Here is a 14770-nt window from a genome sequence, read left to right on the forward strand (position 1 = left end):
GAGAAGTTGATTATAAAATTTATATGGAATTGCACAAGATTCAGAATCAACAAACAACTATTTAAAAAGAACAAAGTAGGACTCACATCACATTTCTTAATTTCACATCTTAATACAAAATAACAGATATCAAGATAGTATGTTAATCCTTTTAACAAAGATTAATAATATAGATCAAATAAATAATACTTTATTTCTGAAGGAACAGACATAAACCCATGTGACTATGGTCAACTGATTGTGTAAAAGAGGACTACTATTCAATGGGAAAAAAATAATCTTTCAAGTGATGCTAAGGAAACTGGATAGGCACATGAAAAAGATGGAAGTGGAACCCTTACCTCACACAAAAATTAACTGAAAATGAATCTATGCCCTAAATGTAAGTGTTAAAAATATAAAACTCTTAGAAGGAAACATTAGAGGAAGTCTCTTTATGTTCTCATATTAAGTAATAGATTATTAGATTATCAACCAAAAACAAAAGATAAATTGGATTTCATAAAAAATTTTCTAATGATTTTGCATTTCAACAGACACTAACAGGAAAGTTAAAGATAACAGACAGAATGGGAGAAAACATTTATGCATCATGTACTGATAAAAGAAATTCATCTAGAATATATTACAGACACACAAGAATAATATAAAGTCAAACAATCCATGAAAAAATGGGTAAACATTCTGAATAGACATTTCCCCGAGAAAGACATACAAAAGGTCAATGAACTCATGAAAGTATATTGACACCATTAGTCATCAAGGAAATAAAAATGACAACCACAATAGGATAGCACTTCCTACTCATTAGATGATACATAATAAAAGTGAAAACTATGTCTGAAAAAAATTGCACATGAATGTTTATAGCAATATTATTCATAATGGTCTGAAGATAGAAATAAGCCAAATATCCATTAATTGATGAATAAATAAATAAATATGGTATATCCATATGATGGAATAATATTCACCCATATAATAAGAGTGTAATTATCATCCATGCTACAACATGAATAAAACTTATACACATTGAGCCACGTGAAAGAAGCCAGTCTCAAAAGAATATATATTATATGATTACAGTTATATGAAATGTCTATAAGAGGCAAATCTATAGAGACGTAATCCATGTGTGGTTGCTGAGGTTTGGAGGGGTGATGTGTTGTGGCTGCGATGAACAAATTCATACGGACTACAGAAGTCCTGTGAAGAAAAAGGGACGGCACAGCCACTCTCTGAGTGAGAGAGCACCCTGACCCCTGCCTGGACAGGCTGTTATTGCTTTTCTGGGCACATTACATCGAGGATGGTCCTCATTTACTATGCACAGGTTTGCTTTAGATGGTTACCTTTTACAGAAAACAAAGGAGAAGATGTTGCTAATTATATCAAAGAAGAAGGGTATTTTCCTGCACTGGAAACCTGGGTTGCATGGTCTGTCTCACTCCCCAGTTGTTCCTCTTGGCTTATTTGCAGGTGAATGAGGGACTGCCCAGTCCACCAGCTGCCACCTTGCCCCTCCCCAGTACGTTGCCTTGCTGTGAGTCCTCTCCACCCTGGCTTCCCCTCTCCACCCCTCCTTCCCGTCTGGATGAATGTTTCTTCTCTAACTCCTTGGTTGTTGGACTTCCACACAGTTCGATTTCCTGGCAGTTCTGGTTGTTTTTTTGTTTTTAAGTTTTTCGTTGTCCTTCTTTTGCTTATGAGAGGAAGCAAAGTGTATTTACCTATACATCCATCTTGGCTGGAAGTCTCTGCTGTTCTCATTGAGTTTATTAAGCATTCTTATAACCATTCTTTTTAGCTCTTCATCTTAGTAGATTGCTTGTCTCCATTTTGTTTAGTTTTTTTTCCCTGGAGTTTTGTTCTGTTTTTCATTTGGGACATGTTTCATCATTTCCTCATTTTGGCTGCTTTCCTGTGTTTGTTTCTATATATTAGGTAGAGCTACTTTGTCTCTGAGGCTTGATAGAATGGCTTAATGTAGAAAGTGTCCTGTACAGTCCAGTGGCACAGCCTCCCCTATCACCCAAGCTGAGTATTTGCGGTGTGCCCTCCATGGGGGCTGTATACACCCTGCCCTTGTAGTTGAGTCTTGATTGCTATTGGCATGTTAATGGGAGGGATTTATCCCCAGGTCTTTATACTTTTCTTATTGTAAACCTTATTTACAATATTTTTTTTTATACACAAAGCTTCTACTATCACACATAATATCTACATATATTTCTTTTTTCACCAAATATCTGTCACCATTATTATTACACATTTTCTATGAAAGTAGTTAGGAAAAGGGACTTACATGTTCAAATATCTAACACAAGAATACCAACTTAAATTCTAGTTTTATTTTGTCATTAACCATTTGTAGATTTTTGTAGGTCGTCCTCTCAAGACTCAGTTTCTTATCTAAAAATTTAATATGAACATTTATCTTCAGTATTTTTTTTGGTGCTAAATGAGACAATGTATGCTTAAGGCTTCACCTTGAGCTGTTTCACATAATAAACATGTTGTAATTGTCTTCCCATATTATTCTTTCAAGATCAGGGATGTTTTAGCTATCTTTAAGCAACGGTCTGATTGGGTAAATAGGGATAGATAGAAGGGATGATCTCATAATAGATAAACTCCTTCTTTCTAGTGTAAAGATAAAATGACCGTTTTGTTTTATTATTTTATTTAACATCCATGAGATATTATAATGCTGTTAACTATGAATTGTGACAGAAACAATTTTTGGGCTTGTGCTTTTTTGGTGGGTAGGGAGGGGCAAATAAGAATAAGTTACTTGGTTTAATTCTATTATTCTTACTATTAATCTGTTGCTAATATGAGTTCCACAATGATTAGTCATTAAAATACAGCCTTTCTGAGTATTGAAATCTGAGCAATCAAACATATTTGAAGATAAAAATACAAAAAATGTGGTGGTTTCACAGGGCTCTGGAGCGGAGAATATGAGGAGTTACTAATACATGAGCATGAAGTTTCAGTTAAGCAAGATGAACAACTGCTGAGATCTGCTCTACGGCATTTTATCTATAATCAACCGAAATGTACTGTATACTTAAAATTTTAAGAGGGATACTGTTATATCAATTGTTCTTTCCACAATAAAATAAATTAAACATAACTTTGCAAATATTAGATTTTTTTGGTTTTGAGGAAGTTTCCTTAACCTTTTTTGGTGCTCAATACTGCTGCTCAAGTGACCATTTTTCATTTTGGGAAATAAGTGTATGTTTATGTGCTGTTAATTTTCTCGGTAGACTATATCTTGTAAAATCACAGTAATTTATACACATTGAGGATTAAGCTAGTCTGAATTAGAGGTAGAAAATGTCAATTATTGTTAAGCCTTTTGGACCTGCTGTGAAAAATAGACGTGTCTGGAGTCCTTAGAAATGAGTATATTTTCCTGGCTAACTATCTTTTTGACCTTGTAACTTGCTATTGATTGGCTTAATAAGGTTTATTTCTTCTTAGATCACAGAAAGGTGAACTTTATCCTAGTACAGGTTAAATAATAACAAATTCTGAATTTCTAGAGCTTGCATTTTAATGTTCAATCAAATATATTCTATATTGTTCACCTTTATTTGGAGAGCATTGGATTGGAATTCCTTAGTTTCAAATTTTAACACATCTATAAACAGTTTCAACACAGTAGGAGGGCAATTGCGTTTTATCATATTCCTCTTGACTTCTTGTCTTAGTTGCCTCTCCTTCTCTCCATAAATATTAGTTGATGGTAATTCTAGCCTTAAAGACCTCTCAAATGGCTACATTCTTTATGCTGCAATATTGATGGAGTACATCAGAACTATGACACATAACTCAGACTTTTTATTTCAGCAATTTTCTATCCTGTTTACTTTAACTGGCACCCCTAGAGTTACAGGGCTTTATTGACTTAGTTTAAATGTGTTATAGTTGCTTATGGGTTAAGCAGGTAGGCTGATTGCATTAATAAAAATTGATAAGTAGGCAGGTTATCCTTCCTAATTTATTTCCATGGCAACAGACAAGCAACCTTGCCTTGTTTCTCAGGAGCAGAATGCTAATAATCAGATGTGCCTTACCCAGATGAATGTATAACACAGTTTACTAATATAAATGTCTCGACATTGTGTATATTACTGAAGAGAAATACACATTAATTCTGCATCTAATACACATGATGGATATGCTCAGGAGAATGAAAAAATGAGAAAGTTCCTCTGAAACATCAAAATTGTTCATTAAACTAATGTATTTTAAATAGAGTATACAGTGACCAATTTAATTCTCTGGCACTCATATTGTTTATTTCATGGGGTGCTCATATTACAGGAAAATGTAGTAATACATAGTTATTTTGACATCTCAGAAAATAATGGGTCCTGCACAAGAGTTCAATTAAGCAATAATCCCTGGGAAAAATGGTCATTACTACCAGTTAATGATTGGTTTGTTAGTTAATGGCCCAAGGCAAAGCTGAGGGTGGTTAGGAATCTAACAAACGAGTTGTGAATTGTAGCAATGGCTTGTGAATTGTAGCACTGAGAGACCTTAAAGGATTTTTTCCCTGGTTATAAACCACCTTTAATGGTTTATAATAGCAATAATGTGCTTTAGAAGATTGATTATAACATAGGACAGTCTCTGAAACAACTGATATTTCTAGGAAATTGACAATTGATTTTCTTGTGATATTTTCTGATATTGTAAATTTGCAAGTATGACTTTTTGCTTTAGAATATAGGTGTCTATATTATACACATATATTGCTCATTTGATCAAAATACATGCAATATTGGCCAAGCTACCAATAGCATTTTCCTGCCATGGGTTTTGTTTTTTTTTTTGGTTAAGAATATTGAGTGAATTCTTATTAGTGATAATTGAATATTTTCTTTAAGTGTCTTAGATGACAAGTTTTGACCTGCTTATTAGTTTAATTTTACCTTGAAATTGGATTACCCACAGAGTTTTTCCTTAAAAGGCTTTATGAACAAAGAATGGACTTTTGAATCCCACGCCCAGCTCTCACATGAAGAAACTGCACTTGGCCTTCCAGGCCCACAACCATGTCCTCCTGTGTTCACGACTAATTTAACAGAATAAATGTACTATATTCGGAATTTCTTTATCTAACATCAGCCATATCTCACAGCTTCTCTTTTTTAATCCTAAGAAATTAGACTTCATTAGTCTGGGTACTTGCCTCACAAAACTACTAATAATGAAACTCTAATAGCTTCTGGGATACAGGAAGGCTTCAGCGGCTCTTAGGAATGACTTTGTTCTCGGCTTCAATTAAGTCTGGGTCTGCACGACTGACAACCTCAATTGGTCAACTGGTGAATTGATTAGGGGAATCAGTGAAACTGATAATTTGCCCCTTTAGGTATATTTTTGAAAAAAATTAAAAACAAATATTTTAAAGGGAATTGTTTTCTTTTATTGTTGTTCAAGTACAGTTGTCTCTATTTTCCCTCCACCTCCCACCCTCCATCCTTCCCCTCTTTGGCTTTGCCCGTAGGTCCTTTATATATGTTCCTTGATGACCCTTCCCCTTCTTGATTAATTTTATTAACATTTTGTAGGTGTCAGCTAGAATTTTGAATTAATTTCAATCAGGTCATGTGGAAGAGGGATTAGTTTAATTCTATGTATATACAGTAGGCACAAATTACCAAATTAAATTGTTTGATTAAAATATTCACATGAATCCACAGTATCTTATTGAAGTGTTCTACCATTTATGTATGGGTATTGGCTTTCATTCAAATAACATCTGAAAGAATTTCTGTTGGTCCAAAAACCAAAAAGAAAAAATCTTTCCCTCTCCTTTTCTCTTTCTCTCTCTCTCTCTTCACCTCCCTCCCTCCCTTTCACCCTCCTGGCAACAACCATCACTTGATTACAGAGATATTAACTTTACAAAGAAGTAAAATGAGAATCTTATAGGCAAAATGGCCTATTCAATGTTCCACAGGTATAATGAGCAGAACTAGGATTCAAAAAATTTAGTCTGGGTGTTGTCAATTCAAACCATAAGTTTGTTTATATTACCTAAAACATCAGAGGAAGGAAAGTATACAGCAAACATGGCCCTAAACACAATAAAAATTATCTTGTAACAATATTGCAATAGTTTGAAGCTAATATTTTCAGATGCAGAACAAGTTATTATATTGCTAAAAGAATACCATTCTAAAATGTCTTTATAAAAGCTATTTTTCCCCTAAGAATAATTTTATTTTATGGATATTCTAAACACAGTAAGAATCTGCATGTTCCATAATACATTTACCTCCAGTATTAAACAAAGCAATTAAGACTCAATAAATCTGGATTTTTATCTTAGGCAGAGTGGGCTCCAGAGGGTCACCAAATTTACACATAGTGTTGACACCTTATTTACATATATACTGTTCACATACTTACATACATATAGAGGTGAAGGTTTGGGTATATTCGATGATCCAACAATTTATGCTATATGTTCCAGTTTATGTTTTTCCATTCACTAAACCAATCTATTATTTATTGGTACTTTTGTTTCTCAGTAATGCATATTTGTGTTTAGAAGACACAAAATACTTGACATTAGATAAAGAATTGATGATACGTAAATAATGACTATTAGCCCAATAAAGACATGCTGTCAGCAGAATATCTTCTCTTTTTAAACTTAATTGAGAATGCAATGCAGTGTGTACATTATATTGCTCCAATTAATTCAAATCATTCCTAATTGGAATCTCTTAAATAACTCCCTCCTGGGTCTTGAGAGGAAATTGAATCAAGCATTAAATCAGGAAGTCATTGCTATCTTTAAATATATTGTTATTTATAATCAAATATGTTGATGGGGATGTTACTAAAGATTAAGGAAAAATTATTTTCTTGTACTTTATAAGTAAGAGGGTACGGTTAGTTAAAATTATGGTTAAATGACAGTAGTAAAAACCAATGAAATATTAAATATACATAATCATTTCTGTGGACAACTGGAATTACTTGAAGTACTTATGATGGAAAATCACTGATTAAAATACAAACCTAGAAATAGGAGAAGCTAATTTAACTGTATGAGTTAGAGTAAAACTCATTGATAAAGATGGCGTAGAGATAATGGTAAGAAAGAGACAATATTAGTTGCAAAATATGTAATGAAAAAGGAGGTATCTTGATGAAATAATAATAATGTAATTACTTAGTGTAAAATATAGATTAAGATAGAATAGCCTTTTTCAAATATTTAAAAATATACAATCTGGAAGAAAAATTACACTTCCATTGTATTTTCCAACTGAAATCTCCCTGCATTGCCTTGGGTACTAAGTTCTAGCCAATAGAAAGATGGCAAAACTGGTGTGTGACATCCTTAGGCCAGGAACATAGATTCTTTGCCTGTAATCACCTGAGATTTTATTCTACTCTGCACGGATATGACAGGAAATGATCCCTGGGGAACCAAGGGATCAAGGATCTGGAAACCAAGTATCGAAGATACTTGAGCCCTAAGAGGAAAGGAGTCATTTGGGGGGAAACAACTCGTTGATTAGCAGTGCCAACTTATGAACTTATGTGAGCAGGAGCTAAAGTTCTAGTGTGTGAAGACACTGATGGTTTGTGGTGCATTTATTCCTAATGCTAGTGTTATTCCAAGAATATGGGAATCACAAAGAATGCGGCATTGCTAACTCAAACTTGTTACCATGTTTACCTAATTACTGGGGCGTAGGTTACACACAAAGTGATACTGGAGGAGAGAAAGATGGAGTTCCATATTAGGAGGGGACAACTATTGGGTAAATATGTGATTCTAAAAACTTTTCCATCAGACCATGTGCATGCTGAGCTTGCCGCACTGAATTTAGAGTTGGGAAGAGTTAGGATGAAATGTGCAAACCACCCCAAAGGATAGAATCTTTAGCATACAGGTATCATAAAAGTTAACATCTAGAGAACAGATAATAGTAAAATGTGATAAAATTGTTAGGATGGAATGAGTTTTGATCATTAGTTGCCTTGTTTTTAATATAATTTATTCAATTATAAGTATATAATTTATTATTTAATAGTGACTGTGATTCATGATTGGCTCACACAAGTCTGAAACTTTATTAGTTGACATTTCTGATCTGATGTGAACCACTTCTAGCTTGTAACTGCAAATTTTGGACTTTGTTACAGCAAAAAATGTGTTCATCTGTTTTAAACCACTAGCATTGGGGGTTTAACTGTGACTACAAGTAGCACTGACCTAACTAATGCACAGGGCTGCATTTTTAAATTCAAAAACTTGTGCCTTTAACTTATTCTCTGCTCCTGTGGGTGGGAGAAGTCCCTTTACAATGCCTCCACCCTGTGAGATCCCGGTATCTTCTGTGGGGGGGCGGTGTTGCCCTGGGTTCCGGGAAGAACTTTTTCACCAGAGACAATAAATGTGTGTTTTAAAGGTAGAAGTGGGATTGTCAGAAGATAGCCATTGGAAATTTTTGTAATTTTATAAAATTTGAGGCTAGACTTTAGTTTTTTAAGTTGAAAGTCATCCTTCTGGCCTTGACCCTTTAAGTTCTGACAAAGAGCACACTTCTCTGTGAATTACAACCAAGAAAATCATAAAACCAAGCCATGTGGAGGAATAGAAATTCTAGCTTACTTTTCTTGCCCAGTTTATTCTTCCCTTGCCTCTCTCTTTAGTTGAAAAATCCTCAACTTGCCTACAACTCCTAAAGTAGAGCAATCTTATGCAGTTTTTAAAAAAAATCTTCTTCCCATAACTATTGGGGGAGGACAGCGTAAGAAAGGAGCTCCCACCTTCTGCCCACTCTCCCATAGAATTGGCGCCTAAGTCTATTACCATTGGAAGTCCACATGCTTTTTATTGCATAAAGCAAAAGGCAGCTTCTGTTGACATTTTCTCTGACAGGGTGGGTGGTGAGGAGTTCCAAAACGCTGGCCTCGGTGATAGCTCCCTTTTCTCTCCGGCTTGCTGTTTCCAGCACCAACATGCACATCTTGAGCTTTGCTCCTGCTTTGTGTTCAGTAATTAATATGCAGATCTATATTACCAAATGTTTACTCAATGCAATGTAAGCAAAGCAGCAGCTCACTGAGACATTGATATAGCCTCATGTAACCTTTCAGGGCAATTGTTTCCAATGTTTCCTTCACACTGTTTTACAGAGATGGCCCATTCTTAAAATAATTCTATAATTTTTTCCAATTCATTATAAAGGCCTTCTTAGATAGGCATCTAAGGATCTGAAAATATTTATAGCTTTTGATACTACATCATATTTTGTATGAGCTTTAAAAATTATACAGTTTTCTTTCCTAGACAATTTAACATTTCCTTTTGGCTATTTCATGTAGAGAACTGAACACATGGATAAAAACAAAACATTTGAATTACTCAACCAAGTCCATCATTGATGTTCCTTCGAATCTGAGAAAGACACCCTGCCCCCTACCCAGGCTTTTTTGAAGCTATATTATACAGGTAGTTACTACCTTTCTCTTAGATATATATCAAAGAACACTAAGAAATTATGATTTATCCAGTTGAGAGTAGATTGTATTAAATTGGGTAAATCTGATTTCCTGTGTGCAATATGGAATATATCACCCCACCAGAACCTCTGTGCCACTAAGAATGTATTTCTGAAAAATTTCGTTTAACTCACAGTTCTCAATTCAGCTGATATTAGCCATCATAGTGAGTCTTGGAGCAAAGAACCATGGGAAGACCATCTCATTAACTGTGAATGTTTTACAATTACTGAATACAATGGTCCTCTCCCCTGCTCCCTCTATGTGAACTTGTAGTCTGCATATACAACTGTGGTATCAGATAATTAAAAACTCATTGCTTCCTGGGGGTAACTGTCATAGGTCCATGGGTCTGTATTGCAGTGGGGTTGCACCACTTGCTTCTGAATGCATGTATTCAAACAAACCTGCTTAGAGAATTGATGAACTAGGTTCTCCCTGGAGCCACTTTGGGGTCATCTGCTCCCTAGTCACCATCCAAGCTCTTGTTGCTAGCTGAGAGAATCTCCCTGGAGATGGGCCCATGCCCAGGTCCCTGAGGCAAGGTCCCTCTGTAGTAGGTTGCTAGCTATGGCGGTGACTCTGTATCAGGTTAGCTTGCACAGCAACACAGCCTTCCCCATTTTTGCTTATGTTCCTCACATGTAGACATCAGGAAAATGGTTTCCCAAGTAACTGGCCTTCCCAACCCTTCTATCTCTGGGAATCCAATCCTTCCCCCATCTCCCCAACAATTTCTGGTCAGCCACTTTCATCCAGATTCCCCAAATCATTTGAAAATCACTCAAGTATTGTGTCCCCTAATAAAACTTTCAAAATAGGAGGAAAAGAATTTAAATTGTCGGGGGTCAAGCTGAAGAGTTCACTTCTCTTTATTGGAATTGGTATTTATTTGAGCTAGCTGTAACTCATTGACTGAAAAATCAAGCTTTATTTTGAATATGTCCTTTGTTTAATGATACAGAATTACACCTTCAATAATGGAAAGAGGTTTATAGAGAAAAAGAACCATATCTAACGGGTATTGAAATGCAATTTCACAGACATTCTTGAAACAGTTCCTCTAATAATATTACTTTGCACTTAACCAGTTTATTTGCTTAATGGGAATTTAGTAAGGAATCTAAAATCAGAGAAATAAAAAAAATACCTAGGCTATTTTCATATGTAAAATATCAACCAAAATAAATACACTTTTCTTAATTTTTGTTGTTGTTCGAGTACAGTTTTCTGCCTTTCCCCGCTCCTCTGCCCCCCACCCCAGCCATCCTCACCTCCTCCCCTGATTCCACCCCTCCTTGGTTTTGTCCATGTGTCCTTTATAGTTGTTCCTGAAAACCCTTCACCCTTTTCCCCTCACTACCTCTCCCATCTCCCCTCTGGTTACTGTCCATTTTTTCTTAATTTCAGTGTCTCTGGTTATATTTTGCTTGCTTGTGTGTTTTGTTATTGATCAAGTTCTACTTAAAGTTGAAATCATATGATATTTGTATTTCACTGCCTGCCTTATTTCACTTAGCAAAATGCACATTTTTGATGTATAATTTTTAATCAAAATATGCTTTTATCAAAATGATTGCCACAGAGATGCTCAGGGACATTATTTGATAGGTCATTTTGAAACATGGTCAGCATCACAGCATTCCTGTAAGGACTTGTTTGATTATGTCAGTGGTTGCAAGAGAAACTAAACCATGAGAATATTTCTAATTATAAATAGGTCACATATTCATCTACATAACCTTTTCCTCACAATTGGGAACTTAAGCAAATAATTCACATATTTTTAACACAAGGAAAATATTCAAGCAGAAACAGAGGAAAATAAATATCCTGTAGAATTCCAATCCTAAAATGGAAAAAACAAACCAAAGCCTTTCTGTGAGTATTTAAATAAATCTTCTCAGTTTTTCCCTCTAGATGACTGGGGTTACACACATTACTCTGGGTCAGGGAAAATGCTAGAAAGACATCTAGACCTGGAGAATAGTAGAACATTTATTTTTTTCATCTCTAATGACATGGTAAACTACAGAAAAGAATGATACTCTTGACAAATGAATAAGAGAACTATAGCTATTCTCACTTCAGCTGAAAATGATCCATGAATGAGTACAGGGACGGTGATAAACTAGGCCACTTACTTGTATGAGTTCAATAAATAACTTGTGGTCTGACTCAGTCCGTATTTGCAAGTGGCCTGGATACTGCATTAAAAATGCATTTTTTGCACTTCATAATACTTTCATTATCCTACATTCATACACATTTATCTCCACTTGCATAGAACCAGATTTGGAAGGATCTCACTAGTCTTCTAACCCATATTTTGCTTACGTAACTTTTTTACCATTACTTGTGGATGTTATAGCATTTAATCTTGAAAATTGTTAGTAACTACTTCACAAAGCAATGTATTTCATTATGGGAAAATGTGAACAAATAAGAAGTCTGGCATGAGGTTGAGCTAGAATCCATAACCATGGCTATATTTTGTATAACATTTACCATCTACTACTCCAGTTCTTTTAATGTCCTCCCACTCTCTTAAGTTCTTCAGTCTGACACTGTAAAATAAACACTCTTTGGAAAGGATCTCTTTAGAACAGCGAATAAAGGTTCTATTGTTTACAGTAGTCCAGCTATTGCTTATTCACAAGTACACCGTAAGCCTGTGTTTGCTCTTTTAAACAGATCACACTTTTAATGAGTACTGAACCTGTATACGAAAACCTCTAGCCCTTTTGAAATTCAGTTTTTGTTATCTATATATTCCTTATGCCATACTTAGAAATTTATCATTAATAACGAGTATGATACTTTTCAATTATGGTTTTGATGGAAAGGTCATATAGAATTTTGTTTCTAATACGTTTTATGTTAACTGTCTGTTGACGTTTTGTCTCTCTTGCCCATTAGATAATCTTATTTTTTTTCTCAAAATGTGGAACACTTCACAAATTCATGGGTCATTCTCTCTTGCACAGGGGTCATGCTAACCTTTTCTGCATCATTCCAATTTTAGTAAATGTGCTGCCTATATGAGCCTGATAACCTCTTTATCTGTCTTCCACTGAAAGAAGAAACAAATATCAATTTATTTAATCTAGAAATTTTGATCAACTGATCAAGAGTCAACCAAATTGCACAATATTGTAATCTGAATTTCATTCTTTACAGAAATCCATAGTTTATTAAAGGGATAAAAAATAAAGATCATTTAAGCAAACATCCTTTTAATTTTAATTTTATGAAAATAACAATACCTTTGAATTTTATGGAAAGTGAACCGCAGAGAAATAAAATGGCTTTCTTACCATGGTTAAACATTTCTTGAAACCAAGCTATATTCTATTTATTTGTAGTATCCTCTGTTTCAGGAAAAAAAAAATTCCAGATTCTTATGCTTGATTTATAAGCTGTGAAAATTAATTATGGCTAGTTTTTAAAATATATTAATTTATCTAGATTTTAGACAGTAGAGATAATAGGAATTCTGTTACTAGTATAGTGTCTTAAAGGAAGAAGGAAGTGACACAAATACCTTATTTTCCCCTGATTATTACCATTTTGTTTCTTGATGGATATGTGCATGGTAGCCTGATATTTAGTTTTAGAAGGGAGTGCAAGGATGTGAGAGTATTTTCTCACTTAGTACTTTTACACAAAGCATTGAACTCTGGAGTCCTTCTCAATCTCAACATTCTGACCTCAGAAAGAGCTTTATCACACTATTGGCTGCTGGCTTAGTTTGTTAGAATAATTGTTTTTGTTAAAGTTGAGAGAAAGAGCAAAGAAAAGTTCATGATTTATTGATCTGTTTTTCTGGCTGGCTTGAAATAAGTGAATTGGTATCAATTCTCTATGCATGTATTGATTGTTATATAAAAGGACCTCTATAGGGGCAGTCGAATACTGTTGAGAGTAGTTAAAAATGTTTCCTGATAAACCTTATGAGATTTTCATGGGGTCAATTTTATTTGAGCACTACATTCTTGTTTTTGTGGTTTTCAGAGCAAATAGAAAGTCAATTTAAGTTTGGGGCAGCTCTTTTTCCTTGTGAATCCAACAGTCCTCATGGGTTGACAGTAAAGTTCTAAATTTAAAACTAGTGGCTGATTCAAGTTTCATAACTTGTTTCCAGTTCTGATAAATTCTTAAAGTTAATTAAGTAAACTTTTTAATGAAGGTTGTTTCACTGATGAAAAATGGAACTACATGGTGATGTGTTCATCTTGAATTTTTCTTCATGTTTCATGTTTGACATGCCAGTCTTGCAGCATCATCGATATACAAACAGGGTTATGTGGAGTGATCACTATCTGGTTTTATAAATGCTTAAAAGAGTGTTTTCAAGAACCGGTTTTCAGAGATCATCCCTAATAGAATAGAAATACATATAATTCAAGTTTTCATTTCCCTTTTTAAAATTTTAGAGGACATTGATCCACTCACAAATTTAAAACACATAGAAGTATAAGAAGTATAGTGGAGTGATCACAAGATCATACTGATACATATAATGCACATAAATCTGACAACAGCAGGTTATTGTTTGAAATAGTCATATGCTGCTTCTGCTTAACAACAGGTATGTATTAACAACTTAATACATTCTTAACAGGAATAAATACATTGGTGGATGATTGGGTGCTTGTGGGAACACTACAGAGTGTACTTACACAAACCCAGATGTCACAGATTACTACAGATCTGGGCCACAGGCCTACCACTCTCACGCATGCCGTCTCTCACTGACGGAAACGTTGTTATGTGGCACACGACCACATAAATGTTATTGGTATCCATGAGGTCATTTTCTTTTGGTAAAATTTCAAATGACAAAGTATGAATTTCCCTAAAATTACTTCACCGTGGTTTTTTTTCCTGGAAATTTAATAAATTAAGATTGCATAAACTATTTGCCTACACAAGGTGGGGCAAAAGTAGGCCCACAGTTGTAAATATATGCAACAGCTTATTCTGGTATTTTTATTTATTATTTATTACATTATTTTTCATATGAACAACTGTAAACCTACTTTTTTCCACACTGTATTTAAAATACAGTTTGGTTCTAGATTAAAATCACATAAAGTCTCCTAACCCCACCTTACACACAGGACTGGTAATACTAAAGGTGTTGTAGGGGCAGGAATTGTTCCTTCATTTTTTGTGGTAGTCCTATGCATTGTTACACATTTACTACCCCGGG

General features: G+C 34.6%; 1 non-coding gene across 1 annotated transcript; it reads right to left on the minus strand.

Annotated features, from left to right (window-relative positions):
- Window positions 1-12493: 12493 nt before the first annotated feature.
- On the minus strand, window positions 12494-12602 carry LOC112297473 (U6 spliceosomal RNA). Its single transcript, XR_002974043.1, has one exon. It is a non-coding gene; the product is annotated as a U6 spliceosomal RNA (small nuclear RNA).
- Between the last annotated feature and the right edge of the window lie 2168 nt (window positions 12603-14770).

The sequence above is a fragment of the Desmodus rotundus genome, chromosome 11, assembly GCF_022682495.2.
Source record: "Desmodus rotundus isolate HL8 chromosome 11, HLdesRot8A.1, whole genome shotgun sequence".
NCBI classification, from domain to species: domain Eukaryota; kingdom Metazoa; phylum Chordata; class Mammalia; order Chiroptera; family Phyllostomidae; genus Desmodus; species Desmodus rotundus.